Raw genomic sequence first — 16,218 nt, forward strand, 5'->3', positions numbered from 1 at the left:
CTCAGTTTATTGTAGAATTTCCCCCAAGCACGGAAATACCTCACATGTAGGTGTAAACTGCTTTTAGGGCATATGGCAGGACACAGAGCAGAGCGAGCAGCGTTTGGTTATGAGTGGTATATTTTCCTGAAACAGTTTTATGCCACCATCATTCATTTACAAAGACTCTGGGGAATGGGAACAGTTAAAAACCCCAACAAGTGACTAAACCCTTCAAGGCTTCCAGGATAAAGAAATGGTGACTTATAGGCCCCATTCCCCACTCATAGTAGATTTGAGATAACAGAATAATGTAACACCACCATAAGTGAACCTTATTGAAAACAACACCCAGAAAGCAGCTGCTGTTGAGGCAATGGCTGATTTTGCAGCTTCTCTTTAGTGCAAATTTTTAATCGACTGTGATGAACAACCTGTGAAACTCTTCCTAATTTTTGGACTTCATAGACATTTGATTCAGGGTAAGGAATGGCTGTAATGGTGTATGGTTCCATTTCCCAGAGTGGATCTAGTTTTCCAGAATGGTGAAAATTCTTTAGCCATATTTTATCTCCAACTTGTAATGGCTGTGCATGAGCTTGCAAGTTTTATTCTTCTTGTTGTCGTCTTCGAGCTTCTTCCATGCGGTAATCCACAATTTCTTTGGTCTCAAGCATTCCACGCTGGTGTTCAGCGACCCAATCAGTTTTTGGCAAAGGGTTTATGGAATCAAGTACTTGGATTCCTAGCTCACGGTCGTTTGGTAGTTGATCTTGTCTTCAAAACATAAGATAGAAAGGTGAGTAACCTGTAGAACAATGGGTTGTGTTATTGTAAATTTCCACTAGTTCATCAAGTTATTTAGGCCATTCTGCTTGTTTATCAATATGTTACAAACTGCTTCAATTTGCAAAGGTTTGGTTTATGTTTTCACAAAGGCCATTTCTTTGGGGATGGTAAGCTGTGGTTCGTACCGTATTTTCCGGGCCATTAGGCGCACCGGAATATAAGGCGCATCAGTCTGATGTGCCTTATATATGGAATTATTCCATATATAAGGCGCATCGGACTATAAGGCGCAGGGTGGCCGGGGGCGTGGCGGAGTTCCGGGGGCGTGGCAGAGCGGAGACGGAGCGACCGGAGAGGTGAGCGGAGACGGAGCGACCGGAGAGGTGAGCGGAGACGGAGCGACCGGAGAGGTGAGCGGAGACGGAGCGACCGGAGAGGTGAGCGGGGAAGGGGGTCCTTTCAGGGGGGAGGATGGCAGCGGACCATACTTACATGGGTCCCCACTACCGGAGACAGCAGATCTCCTGCGGGAACTGCAGACCGACGCGGCAGAAGTTGTTCGTGCCGCGTGGTCTGCAGTTCCCGCTGGAGATCTGCTGTCTCCGGTCTCCGGTAGCGGGGACCTATGTAAGTAGGGTCCGCTGCCCTGCGCCATACATAGGGCACACCGGACTATAAGGCGCACTTTGGATTCCTAAGGAAATCCTAGGCTTTTATGTGCGCCTTATAGTCCGGAAAATACGGTAGTTTTTTGCACTTGTTGAATCGGAAAAGTTTATGGAATAATTGAGATTCGAAGGCTGGTCCACAGTCTGTTAGGACAGCTTCTGGACATCCATAGTGTTTCACATAGTCATGGTAGAATTTTATGGCGGTTGTATGTGCAGTGAGGTCTTTAACAGGAACAACTGCAACCCACTTGGAAAAGCGGTCCACCATGGTAAGGACATGAGTATAGCCTGAACAAGATGGAGAAAGTTTCCCATGGTCCAAAGCTACCAGTTCGTTTGGCTTGTAAGAGCGGATAGGATGTAAAGGTGCCTTTGCATCCTTCTTTCCTGCTTTGGTGAGATTGCAAGCTGGACATTCACTGCACCAATTATCAATATCTCCTTGCATCCCACTCCTTGCATACCACGATGGATGGTAGCCTCTGTTTTGTGCACATCGAAGGGTCCGAATTGATCAAGGTAGACATCAAGGATGATCTAATGAGGATCTGGAGCAGTGCATCATGATCTAATGGAGGATGATGGAATGAGGATCTGATGCAGTCTTTCACCTGAAGCAGGGTCCAGGCTATTTCGCAGGATTAACCCTTTCTGGAGGAAAAGACATTTGCATTGTCTCCACAGGAGTTTAAGTTCAACATCAGGAGGCGACCTGTGAAGTTTAACTGTGACTCTTCCAGAAGTTCATACAGTTTTTATCCTTTAAACATTTGACAATACGAGGGGAGAGGGAAAAGTCATCCATCCTTTGCCTCGTGACGTGGAGGCCAAGCTGCATAATAGAGGTTGGAAGGCTTCAGAGGTATTTGGGAATGTAAGAGGAGTGAGGTAGGGGGGGGGGGTAGAGTAAAACAATAAAGGCATTAACCTTTTCAACTAATTGAATACTTTAAAGTAAGTTGCTTCTAATAAAAATTGCTCAGGTAACTACTTGACGAAACAGTTTATATCTCAGACTTGGTCAGAGTATGTCTGGGTGGTCCACGTCTCCATCTTCTATTATGTGTAACAGATATCCGTATTAAGTCTTCTACTTGTATTTCATTGTGTAACACATGTGTTCTTGTTAAGGGTCAGATTATCGGTTGCTTTAACCATTACCCGCTTAATGGAGCATTTGCAGGATATGGTGAGGTTTTCTTGGGTGGGTAAGTGGGATTAAGTTGAGTTACATCACAGAAGAGGCCCCGGTCAGCTCTTGTGCTTGTTCCAATTTTCCCAGGTGTTCAGGAAAGATTCATGTGTCCTATCTGTCCAGCTAGTAATTTTTTCTAATCTAAATATCTGGTTCATTTTATCTCTCCACTCTTGTTGGAGGGGAGTTGCTAAGCAGTGTAGTGGGATCAATGACTTGGCTGTCTGTATCATTACTGTGGGAAGATGGTTTTTCCTAGGTTTCCATGTTTGGTTCGGTAGCCATAATAGAACCGATTCTGGTGTCAATTTAATATTTAAATTTGTAATACTATTTATAGTACGAGAAATTTTTTCCCAGAACGGCTTAATTTGGTGGCATGTCCAGAATATATGTAGATCGAACGCCCCATTTAGGGTACATCTCCAGCATTTACTATGTGGGATCAACCCCATCCATGGGAGTTCTGTGCCACCTTGTTATTATTTTATAGGAGTTTCCCTTAAATTTCGTACACCTGGAAAAACCATGGGAATTATTCATAATTTTTCGTATGTCACTTTCAGAGATTGTGAATCCCAAGTAATTTTCCCATGCTAGTATATGCGCTGGCTTAAGTCCCTGGTCTTCTAAAGTCACCTATTGGTGATAGAATTTAGATAGTAAATGCCTAGTGTCTGTTGTATTTAGGATCTGTTCTTCTAACCAGGATGTTTTTGTATTGGCCTTGGTCATTGCTGCCACCTGCTTGCATAATAATGAAAAGTTGAATTTATGCATGAAATTTATGTTGGGAAGGACTCGGTTTAGAAAGTTAAGCAGAGTATCAGGTTGATCAGCTATCTCTAGGAGTTCTTTCGTTGTGAGATGTTTCAAGCATTCCCAAGCCCCTGATATTGCAACAAACTGCATTGTTGCACAGTGATTCTGTGCCATTCACCATTGCTTTCTTGTCTACCGATGTTCCTTATTACCTCTCCACCTGTGATTTCCATTTGTCTTATACATTTACTTTATGTTTACATGCATTGTCTCCTTGTTTTTAACCTCCTTTCATTGTTGTGCCAATTTTCATCTTTATATATGTATTAATAAAGACTATATTATTTCATATAGCTTACATATTTTCCTTCTTCATTTGCTTACGTTGGTTACTATTTTGTGCTGTATAATGGTAGCAAGAGCAGCAGGTGTGTATGCCAGCGCATCATCGCGGTCTCCATACACACGTCTGGAGGCGGAGCCATGTTCCCGGGAGACGAACGACGCGCATATGATGCGCGTCATCGTGACACGGAAGTCCGGCGCCACCATCGAGATGTGCGCATGCGCCGAAATGATGCGCATCCCACCGCCGTCTTGGATACTGGCAAGAGTAAGGGAAAGCCGTCAATGATCTAAATTAGAATAAGTATGCATGCGAAATAAATAATAAAGGCCCCTGTTATTAAAATTTATAAAGTAAACATTAACTTTAGTTAATAGAACTGTAAACATTAGACTGGAGTTGAAGATACATAAATAGAAATATGAGTAAAGTGCCATTACTTAATAATGTTAAAATCGGGTTACTGTGCATGAAGATAGATAACTAGTGATTGTGCCAAAATTGTGTAAAATTATTTGTGAAAAGAGTTATTGTGCAGTGCCAGTGCTGATGATTTATAGTCAATCCGAATAATTATTAGGACCTACATTTGAAATAATGCATATATATAAACTATATATGAGAAATGAAGATTGAAGTCATGATTGACACAGTGACAAATAAGGTGCTAGGTAAAAATGCAAAGTTAGGGAGGGGGGGAAAAGAGAGGGGGCCAAGTGTTGTGCAAAGTGTGCAAAAAAATACAAAAATTGTGCAAACAGTGCAAAAAGAAGAAATTGTATGAGGATAATAGTATATCTCCATTAAGTAATATGCACTCGTAAGAGTGCGGGTGAAAATTAGACTGCTAGGTGCCCCTGTGCAATATGTGTTGTGAACAAAGATAAAGATGAATACTGTGATTCGTTAACATATAATAATGGAACCAGTGTATAAACATGGTCCATTACATTTGAAATGCTAAGCCCAAAAAGAAGAAAAAAGAAGAAAAACGTGAATTAAAATTCATAACCCAAAATGAGATCAATGATTTAGACAGTATCCCTATTAATAGGCTTAGGGGGAATACCCCCTGCACGATAACTCTATAATATAGATGCACAAGCCAGTATCATAAAAATATAAACCAACCACAATTATGTACTCCTAAAACTACCACAAAGACACACCAGCCCCATAAATAACACATATGTATTAGGTTCCCAATCTGAAATTGTGCATACCATAATCATCAGAAGCACCAGAAAAGGAACAAGGCACCCAACCAAAGCCTCATTTATCTCAATAAAACCCGTAGAAAACATGTAAAACCACGAACAAAATTTATATATATGGGGAGAAAGAGAGTTTTTCATTCAGTCCATGGGGAGATGTTGTGGCCAATTTGACCATCCACTTGAGTTCTATCCTTTCCAATTTCTTGAAGGTGTTGCCGCCGCGGCCTCCTAAGATGATTTTATCTATGCCATATCTATGCAGATCCCGCCTTCTACAGTCATGGCATTCCAGAAAGTGTTTGGGAATTGGTTTCAATTTCATGATTTGTTCATGATCCGTGGGGAGAAGTTTAGCAGCCGCTCGTATGTCTTTCATGTGTTCCTGGACTCTCGTCCTTAATTCTCATGTGGTCATCCCCACGTACTTCAGTCCACAAGGACAACAGACGATGTAAACTACGCCCGTAGTGCTGCAATTTATAAAATGCACAATATTAAAATTGCGTTCTCCCTCAGAATCCTGGAACATCTTTGTTTTTACCATTTGGGGGCATATATTGCAGTGTCCACAGGGGTAGGATCCCCAATCAGGGCCCTTTGATCCAAAAATGTAATTTTTCGGTTTGGGGGGTGCATAATGGCTCCTCACCAATCTATTCCCAATAGTATCTGCACGCTTTGATACCACCTGTGGTGTGTCAGTAATGTGTTTTTTAATTTCCGGATCAGACTGCAGTATGGGCCAAAATCGCTCAAAAATGGAGTTCATTTCCCTCCATTGAGAGTTATAAGATTTAATGATCCTCACCTTGTTCTCTTTAGATCTTTTTTGCTGTTGAGTAAGTAAGGACCTTCGGTCTGATGCCTTGGCACGTAAATAACCCCTCTGTATATCTGAGTCACGGTAGCCCCTTTGTTTGAAGTGAGCCTTCAAAATTCTGGATTCTTCTTCAAAATTGGACTGGGTGTCACAAATTCGTCTAGCCCTCAAGAACTGACCTGTGGGAATAGAACGTATCGTGTGGGCCGGATGGAAAGAGTTGGCACGTAACAAAGCATTAACCGAAGTCTCCTTACGGTAGACAGATGTACTCAATTGTCCACCCTGTCCAACATCTATTTGGATGTCCAAAAATTTTAGATGTTGCTGGCTGATGTTACTTGTCAGCCTGATGTTCAAATTATTGGAGTTCAAGTCGTCCAGGAATTGGTCTAAGCCCGCCTTTGGTCCTTGCCAAATGAACAGGACATCGTCGATAAAACGCATCCAACTGATGACCTGTCCCGATGCCCTGTCCATAGCATCTTGGACCTCATTCCTCTCCCAATATACAAGGAAAAGATTTGCATACGAGGGGGCACAAGTGGCCCCCATGGCCGCCCCCCTCGTCTGCACGTAAAATCTCTCCTTGAAAAGGAAATAATTGTGATCCAAGATGAATCTCATCAATGTTAAGATGAGTTCAACCAAATCCTCATCCAGATCACGAATCCCTAAGAAGAATTCTACTGATTTTATGCCTAGATCGTGGGCAATGCACGTATATAATCCCTCAACACCGCATGATACTAGAAACATGTCTGGTTCCATCACTATACCCTCTAGGCGTTTCAAAGCGTCCGTGGAGTCACGGATGTAGGAGGGCAGTTCTTCTACGGATGGTCGCAAGTAATAATCAGTAAATCGACATATGGGCTCGCAGAGGCTACCACACCCAGATACTATGGGACGGCCCGGAGGTACCTTAGCATTTTTATGCACTTTCGGAAGAAAGTATAGAGTTGGTATAATTGGGGACTCTACCTCCAGACCCTTCCTAATTCGTGATGGTATGGTGTGGTTCTCGAGAGCCCTATCCAATATATATGCCAGTTCCCTGCTGAATCTTTCCGTGGGATTCTCTGTAAGTTGTTTGTAACAGTCCTGTTGTCGCAATTGTCTGAAGGCCTCTGCTTCATATAAGTCTATAGGCCAGACCACCACATTACCGCCTTTATCGGCCGGTTTAAAAAGCACTTGCTTCATCTTCCCTAGTTCTTGTAAGGCCTGTCTTTGACCTCTGGTCAAATTGTCAAAGTGTTCCTAGAATGTCGGCTGATTTGTTGTTTAGTTGTACCCATCTCCTGAGGTGCACTGCGGAATAGTACTTTTTAGGGTCTGGAAGGCCAATTCCTCCTTTTTGCTTGGGATGTATCAGTCTGCTGTAGGCTAGTCTAGAGCTACCCCCTTTCCATAGAAACTTCCTAAATAGTGATCTTATAGAGGTGAAGAAGTTTATAGGTAAGTGTATAGGGACCATCTGCAGCATATAGAGGAGTTTAGGCATTGTGAATGTTTTTAGAAGATTTTTCTTTGCCCGCCAAGACATGAAGGGCACGTTTATGGACTTTAATTGTTGTTCGATTTGCATGAGTAGGGGATAAAAATTGTACTAATAAAGTGAGGAGGGGTTGTTGGAGATATATATTCCTAAGTATTTAATTTTTGTGGTTTGCCATGGGATTGGGTAGTTACTTTTGCGGATATGCAATATGTGACGCTGGTGCCAAAATATTCAGGGCCTCAGTTCACGTTGAAATTATAAATGTGGGCAAATGTTTCCGTGAGCTGGAAAATATGAGGGAATGCAATTTTGGGATTCGTAATCATCATTAGGAGGTCATCCGCGAATGCAGCATTTAGATGGACGTCAGGGCCAAGTTTGATTCCTTAAATTTGAGGATGCTCCCTGAGGGCCTGGAAGAGGGTTTCCATTACCAACACAAACAATGATGGTGACAATGGGCACCCTTGCCTAGTGCCATTCATGATGTTAAAGGGGTCTGAATATATACCGTTTATCTTAATCCTAACCCTTGGATTGAGTATATAATGTTTTTACCGCTCCTAGAAAAGGTTCCGGGAATTCAAACTTCCTCAGAGTCTTGAACATATATGGCCAGCTTATCCTATCAAAAGCCTTCTTGGCGTCAGTGCTGAGAAGGACCAAGTGTATATTCTTTTGTTTGGCATAATTAATAGCATGTATGCAGGAATTCTGACAAATCCGGCTTGGTCGGGGTGTAGGAGCTTGGGTAATACTTTGTTTAATCTCTGTGATAAGACCTTCACCCCGATTTTAACATCAATGTTTAGTAGCGAGATAAGGCGGTAACTCCCGCAATATTCGGGGTCTTTGCCCTCTTTGTGGAGGACAGTTATGGTCGCTTCCGGAGCTTGTTTTGGGAGTTCTGCTCCTGTGTGAAGGGCTTCACACCATTTAACTAATTGTGGGAGTAAAACATCTGCAAATTTTTTATAGTATGATGCAGATAGACCGTCTGGCCCGGTACTCTTGTGCAGAGGCAGGGAATTTAACATTTTCAGTATCTCTAATTTCATTACAGGGAACATTAACTCCTTTATTTCTGAGGGATAAAGGGTCGGGAGATGAATTTCTTGTAGGAAGAGTTTTATTTTGTTTAATAAGTTTGAGCTGAAGGAGCTGAGCCATCAGTTTATTACCTTTATCACCATGGGCGTAATGTAGGTATTTAGAAAACATATAGGGCCACATTTATCACTTTTGTGCGCCTAAGTGTAGTAGTTGCGCCTAAATTCTGGCGCACTGTTTTGCCAGAATTATCACAAGCTACAACCATCTGTGATAAGTATATTTTTTGCCTCTTATTAATCACTTTACTTTAAAACGGTTTAGGCGCAATGTTAGATTCAGGAACTTACATGTGATCCTGCTACAAGCTCCTCTCTGCTTCTCCCACTGCCCAGAATGAAGATAACACTCACAGCAGCACCCAGGTGTGTGACACCCAGTACCCAATGACCTCCTCAGCAGTGGCTTCTCCTGGAGGGGATCCCCCAGTGCTGGTCTCTTGCTGCACCCCTGTAATTCTGCACAGTATCCCCCTCAGACACTGTGCAGAATTACATGGGGGACACTTGTTTGTAGTATCTGCAAACTTCTGCAAGCTTCTGCAAAACTTGTGCAAACTTCTCTTCTCTCTTGCTTTGAGCTCAGGGTTTTGCAGAATATTTTGTAAATAGAAGGTGATGAACTGTAAATAGAGTCTGCAGCTCCTGTCTGCAGTGTATGTAATGTATCTATTATATGTTCCAGTGTCTGGCTGAGCTTTGCTGCTAGAAATGAGCTCTTCTGCAAAGGGGCTCAGTGCTTTCTTTTCAGATAACGCCACCTTCGGGCTGGAGTGTTTTTGCGCCCGTTTTTGCACCTAAATGAAAACGTTGCAAGTGATGAATATCATTAGGCGCAGCAAAACATCTGTATTGGTAAGATAGATGAGGGAAAGCTGCTTATTTTTGCTGCGCGGCTAGTTTGGCGTTTAATCGCAAAAATGGCGCAAAAACGGTGCGCCTGAATGAAAAGGCGGAAAACAACAGAAAAAACGAGTGATAAATATGGCCCATAGTTTTTAGCAGCCTTCAAGTTTAGGCAGTCTTTGAGGTTATTCCTGAGAGTTGTAAGCTCATCCAAGACAGAGATTGCCTGATTCTTTTTGTGAGTTAGCTCTAAGTGGTATATTTTATGTAACAAGTTATCTATTTGTTTCTTCTTCTGTTTTTTTAACGCTGCGCCAAGGGCCATGAGTTCACCTCTAATGAACGTTTTGTGTGCTTCCCAAGGCAATGCAATCGAGGTATCAGTCGGGGGGTGCATGCAAAAAAAGCTAATAATTTTTCTCTTGTTTCATTTAAACGAGAATCTGAGTCCAGAAGAGTCTCATTTAGTCTCCATAGCCCCTGGGGCCACAGCAGGGTTTCTATTGTTGTTTGTTCTGTAACAGGTGCGTGGTCTGAAACTGTCCTGATCCCTATTGATGCAGATTGCACTGCCGGAGGTGCTGAACTTGGTAGAAATATATAGTCTAATCTTTGATAGGAGTCATGAGGTATGGAATAGAAAGTAAAATCTTTAGTAGTGGGATGTCTGAGATGCCATATGTCTATTAGATCTAATCTCTGGAGAGCTTTATGCGATTTAGCTAAACCTTTCTGGTATTGTTTTGAAGTTCCCCTAGATGCATCTAATGTAGGATGTAGGACTAGGTTGATATCTCCCCCAGCAATAATGATACCCTCTGCAAAGTTTAGTAGTTTGTCTAATGAGTTTAATAGCCAATCTATCTGACCTGAATTTGGGGCATAAAAGTTAGCTAGTGTAACTTTTGTGTTACCCACGCTACCCTTTACGAACAAAAATCTTCCCTCACTGTCTTGAAAAGAAGAGTTATAATCAAAAGGTATGTTTTTTGGTTTGGCAATTGTTACTCCTGTCACTGCTCTCTCATATGTGCTATGGAAGCAATGTTGAAACCAGTGTGTTGGCAGTTTGGGAATTCTCTCATGTTTGAAATGTGTTTCTCGTAGATAGCATATACCAGTTTGCGACTTACGTAGTAGAGCGAAAACCTATGACTTCTTCTGTGGTGTGTTCAGAACCTTTATGTTAAATGTTGTCACTGTTACTGTTGCCATACTTGGCTGTTATTTCGGTTTAGAGGACTAGATGATTCTGAGAGATGCTGATGGAGACGTGGACCTTCCTGTGCGAAATAAGGTAAGACCTGTGGGAGAACATAAACAGAAAACAATAACTTGAACAGAAATCATGCAATTGTAAAATTGATATGTGCATCTTTTGAAGCCTAGGTATAAGGATCAGCAGTTTGGATTAGTTAGTGGCCTCGTCTTCTCAGTCTCCGGCTGAGAAGAATTTAGGGGAGATAGGGGCTGATCAGTGGTTGTGGCCAATATAGCCTCTAACTAAGTTACTGAGCTGGTGGTCACTAGCATGAGTAGGTAGGTATGGGGGGAGTGTAGGTAAAGATAGCATATCTTTTACAAAGCTGGTGGGGCTATGGTGCATTAACCTGCAATTAAGATGCTACTGGGTCGGTGTTACCCCTTAAGCTTGGGGGTGATCTCAGTGGTTAGTGACATATGACACTGGTTCTTAAGGTGACAATTGAGTCTTATTAGGCAAGCCTAATTGAGAATGGGACACCTTTACAGACTTAGTCCACTGTGTTAGGTTCAAAGTATCAGGGGTCATTAATTTGTGTATTTCTTTCTTCGTGTGGTTTTCCCTTTTGTCGTTGTGATCAAAGGCTTGTTCGTAGGTAAAGCTGGTAAGTCCAGAAACTGTTCAGGCACCGCAGACCATGAGGTTATGTCTAGAGGCTCAATTTCCAGGATTTCCCAGGCTGATGTTAGATCTTCTGGGTGTCTTATCATGCCACTTTTGCCTCCTCTCTGGAATGTTATTCCAAATGGGAATAGCCAAAAAAATAAGATGTTATGTCGTCGCAGATGATCTGTTTAGTATTCTCCTTTTGTTAAGAGTAGTGGATGAGATATCCTGAAAAAGCACCATTTTTTCTTCTCTCAGTCTGATTTCTTCCTTGTTCCTTGCAGCTTTCAAGATGGCAGCTGTATCTACATACGACAGGAGACCACAGACTACATCTCTTGGAGGTTCATCCTGTTTAGGAGGTGGTCTCAGCACTCTATGTATTTGTTCTATTTGTATGCTTTCTGATCTGTCTTTTCCCAATAAAGAAACAAAAATCTCTTTGGCTGTATCTGGTAGTTTTTCATGTGTAATCATTTCAGGCATGCCTTTAAATCTAATGTTCTTCCTCCTGCTTCTATTTTCCTGGTCTTCCTGGAGGGTAAAAGCAGAATTAAGCGCTCCTAATTGGGCCTTACAGCCTATTTCTAATGCAGAACTGAAGTTAATGACTGCTTCTTGCTTAGTCTTCAGTTCTTCACTCGTGCCCACGTGCCGGAGCTCGGATTTGATATCTGCGAGCTCCCTCATAACTGGGGACATGGCTTGCAGAAGCGTCTTTTTTAGAATAGACCTTGTTATGGGTACCTTGTTATGGGTACCTCTATTTCCACTAATTCTTTGTATGCAGTTGTACCTCTGTATCCCTCGGCAGGTCTCCCGCTGTAGAGAGGCTGTCCGCTTCCGAGTCATCTGCCGTCTCCATTTCATGCAGTGTGTACGGCGGCATCTTGCGCTCCAGCGCTGAGTGAGAAGCAATCCTTTTCTTGAGGAACTTGTCCATGTCCCCTTGCATTTTCCTCTGTCTAGGGGTGCCTAGATGTTCCTCAGGCTTATCCCTACTGTATTCACTAATGCTTTCGCCAGGTAGGTGTGAGATTTATAAGGCTTTATTGCCTAAGCCGCGGGAGCTCACACTGAAGCGTCCATCTCTCTCTGCGGTCAGGCTCCGCCCCCGACTTCTGACTTTTTTGATGGTTTTTGGAGTTGGTCAGTTCGGTGCAACAGAAAGCTTTTCAGGAACAGATTTGATCTTTAGTTCATGTTGAGTGAGTGCCATGAATATGACTGCCAGGTGACTTAGATGATCTTGATAGGAGCAAGAGTACACTATTAAATCATCAAGGTAGCGTAACACACTTTGAAAGTTTATATGGCCATAACATCTTTCCATAAGTCGCTGGAATGTGCCAGGGACATTGCACAGCCCAAATGGCATGCTGTTAAATTCATACAGTCCCATTGGAGTGTTAAATGCAGTCTTTTTTCTGTCATCATATTTGCCAGTATCCATTGGTCAAGTCCAGAGGGGAAAAGTAGGCAGCAGACCAGAGAGCTGTAAGAGACTCCTCAATGCATGGAAGATGATCTGCATCTTTGTGTGTGGTGTAGTTCAGTTTCCTGTAGTCCACACAGAATTGAATAGAGCCATCTTTCTTCTTCACTAGAACTAATGGTGCAGCCCAGGGACTTTGGCTTTTCCTGATAACATTAGCATCCTTCATTTCCTTTATTAACTTCTTCACTGGCTGGTATATTGCAGGGGCTAGAGGACTATGTCTTTCTTTGATTGGAGGATGATTACCTGTGTTAATATGATGCTGAAGTAAAGTTGTCTTTCGGAAGTCCAATGGGTGCTTACTGAATTCTTGGTGGTGACACTTGGCAATGTTAAGAAGTCCATTGATTCTTTTAACAGGAGTTTTAGCATTTCCCACATTTAGTTCAGTCAACCAATGTGAAGAAACAGATTTGTCAGAATCTTTGGTACTGGCTTTAACTGACTGTTGGTATGCAATGACTTCTTCAGACAGGACATCCTCTGGATCAAGTTGGTATAGCTGTGCAACAGGATGAAACTTGTGCAACACTACTGATGCATCACTAAGTTTTACAAGTCGCACTGGAACCTTACCATTTGAGACAGTACAATGCTTCTTGCTGCTTTCACCAACGGTTGACCATCTATTTGTAAGGAGTCAAGGAAGGCTTCATGGTCCTTATTTTCTATAACTGTATGGGCATGGCACCAGAGTCACTTAGTCCATGACTAAGGACGCAATAAGCGTCCGAAACACGTTGGATTTTAACGATGTATTTGCCTGCTTTTAATATGATCTAAATAAAGAACTTATTTTACTACAACACCGTCTGAATACTGGTGGATTCGAGCTGGAGAAAACAATTTGCATCATACAGCTACCACGCCAAGGCGAGGCAATTTCCGTGCTCTCCACCCTTTGACGGGTTCACGCGGTAGGAAGCTGAGATCACTTGCATCAATTTGGTAAATAATTAGTGATTGAAAATAATTAGTGTACTGTCTCTTTAAGAAAACACAAAATGCTGTGCCCTCAGTCATATGACACTCACACTGGCTGAACCATTAAAGGCGCTAAGTGGAGAAGAAGAGCCCTTGTACAGTGCTCTCTCTTCTGGCTATATTAGTTTGTAGATGAGGACACGCTCCTGACATGGACTGTAAGTAGCTTGGTGCGTTCTGAGGTAAATTTTTCACAGTACTGTAATCACAGTGGCTCTCCAATGCTGGGAATGGATGTTGGTGTTGTTTAATACAGATCTCTATCTAGATAAGGGTATTGGTAGCTGGGGTCTAGGTTGAATGTGAAGAAAAGTCAAAAAGTAGCCGTTTACTCAAAATCCTGACTGAAAATCTCCTAAGCATCTAGTCACAACTGGCTGCCTCTGGTTCACATGTATCTCTTGGGAGATGCCAGAAGCCTGGCCGAGGGAAGGTCCTGTGACCACAACTCTTACGCGTATACAATTATGCCAGTAGGTGGCAGCACAGAGCAAATATTAACTGAATCACATAATACATTTGACAAATCCTCAACCACCTGACAACTATATTATCCAGTAGCTGGGATGAGATACTGGGAAGTTACTGTATAGGATAACTATACAAAGGTCCAAGTTATCACTATATTGAGCCCCCCAGCAGTAACTATATACAGCCCGAGCAATAAATATATACAGACCTCCAGCAATATCTATATACAGCCCCCAGTAATCACTTTATACAACCCCCACAGCAATAACTATAAAAAGCCCCCTAATAATAACTATATATAGCTCCCAATATTTACTATATGCAGCCCCCAGTTTCACTGTATACAGCCCCCTTAAAATAACTATATACAGCCCCCACAGTAACTATATACAGCCCTCCCAGCCTTCACTAAAGATAGCCCCCCAGAATCAACTATATACAGTCCCTCTCCATTATATACTGCCCCCACTAATAACTATATACAGCCCCCAGTAATCACTATATAGAGCCCCCGAAAATAACTATATATAGCTCCCAGTAAACACTATACACAGCCTCCTAACAATAACTATATACAGCCCCCGAACATTAACTATATATAGCCCCCTCAGCCTTAACTATATAGAGCCCCCCCAGCATCAACTATGTACAGTCCCCCAGTATTAACTATATACAGTCCCCCCAGCATTAACTATATACAGTCCCCGCCAGCATTAACTATATGTAGTACCCCAGCAAGAACTATATACAGCCCCCAGAAATCACTGTATAAAGCCCCCAGCAATAACTATTTACATCTCGAGCAATAACTATATACAACCCCCAATAATCACTTTATATAGCCCCCAGCAATAACTATATATGGCCCCCAGTAATCACAATATACACACACCCAGCAAAAACTATACACAGCACCCTAACATTGACTGTACATAGCTCCCAATATTTAATAAAAACATCCCCCCATATTCACTATATACATCCTCAGTAATAGCAATAACTATATACAGCCCCCAGAAATCACTATATGCAGCACCCCAACAATAACTATATATAGCTCCCATTAAACACTATATACAGCCCCAAACAATAACTATATACAGCCCCTCCATCATCAACTATATACACCCCCTCACATTAACTATATACAGGCCCTCCCCACATTAACTATATACAGCCCCAGCCTTAACTATATACAGTCCCCCAGCTTTCACTATAGACAGCCCCCAGAAATAACTATATAAAGCCCCTCCAGCATTAACTACATACAGTCCCCCAGCATTAACTATATAAAGTCTTCAGCATTAACTATATACAGTCCCCCCTGCATTAACAATATACATTCCCCCTGAGAAATAACTATATACAGCACCCAGCAATAACTATATAGAGCCCCCTCAGCATTAACTATCTACAGACCCCTCAGCATTAACTATATACAGTTCCCCTGCATTAACTTTTTATAGCCCCCCCAGCAGTAACTATATACAGTCCCCCCACAATAACTATCTACAGCCCCCAGCATAAACTATATACAAACACCTAGCAATAACTATATACAGCCCCCTAACAATAACTATATATAGCTCCCAATATTTACTATATACATCCCCCAGGATTCACTATATACAGGCCCCCCCGCAATAACTATATAAAGACCCCAATAATTGCTGTATATAGCCAACAGTATTCACCATATACAGCTCTCCCAGCAATAACTATATACAGGGCCTAGTTATCACTATATAGAGCCCCCCAGCAATAACTATATACAGCCCCCAGTAATTAGTATATACAGCCCCCTAACAATAACTATATATATCTCCCAGTAAACACTATATACAGACCCCCAACAATAACTATATACAGCCCCCCAACATTAACTATATACAGCCCCTTCACATTAATTATACACAGCCCCCACATTAACTTTATACAGCCCCCAGCTTTCCCCATAGACAGCCCTCCAGAAATAACTATATACAGTTGCTCGCATTAACTGTATACAGTCCCCCCAGCATTAACTATATACAATCCCCCTTCAATAATAGTTTACAGTCCCCCAGCATTAACTATATACAGTCCTCCCAGCAATAACTATATACAGTCCCCTGCATTAACTATATAAATTCCCCTTGCATTAATTATATACAGGTC

The 16,218-nt window shown here is 42.1% G+C and overlaps 1 long non-coding RNA gene across 1 annotated transcript in view; it reads right to left on the bottom strand.

The window, feature by feature from the left end:
- Positions 1-1,510: 1,510 nt before the first annotated feature.
- The window catches only part of LOC140118846 (uncharacterized), a 32,770-nt gene continuing 18,062 nt past the window's right edge, over positions 1,511-16,218 (bottom strand). The window contains exons 2-4 of the long non-coding RNA XR_011853268.1: positions 10,372-10,542; positions 5,768-5,958; positions 1,511-5,429 (exon numbers count right to left, since the gene is read on the bottom strand). This is a non-coding gene — a long non-coding RNA (uncharacterized lncRNA). The remainder of the gene's footprint in view (positions 5,430-5,767; positions 5,959-10,371; positions 10,543-16,218) is intronic.

This window comes from Engystomops pustulosus, chromosome 2 (genome assembly GCF_040894005.1).
Source record: "Engystomops pustulosus chromosome 2, aEngPut4.maternal, whole genome shotgun sequence".
Taxonomy (NCBI): domain Eukaryota; kingdom Metazoa; phylum Chordata; class Amphibia; order Anura; family Leptodactylidae; genus Engystomops; species Engystomops pustulosus.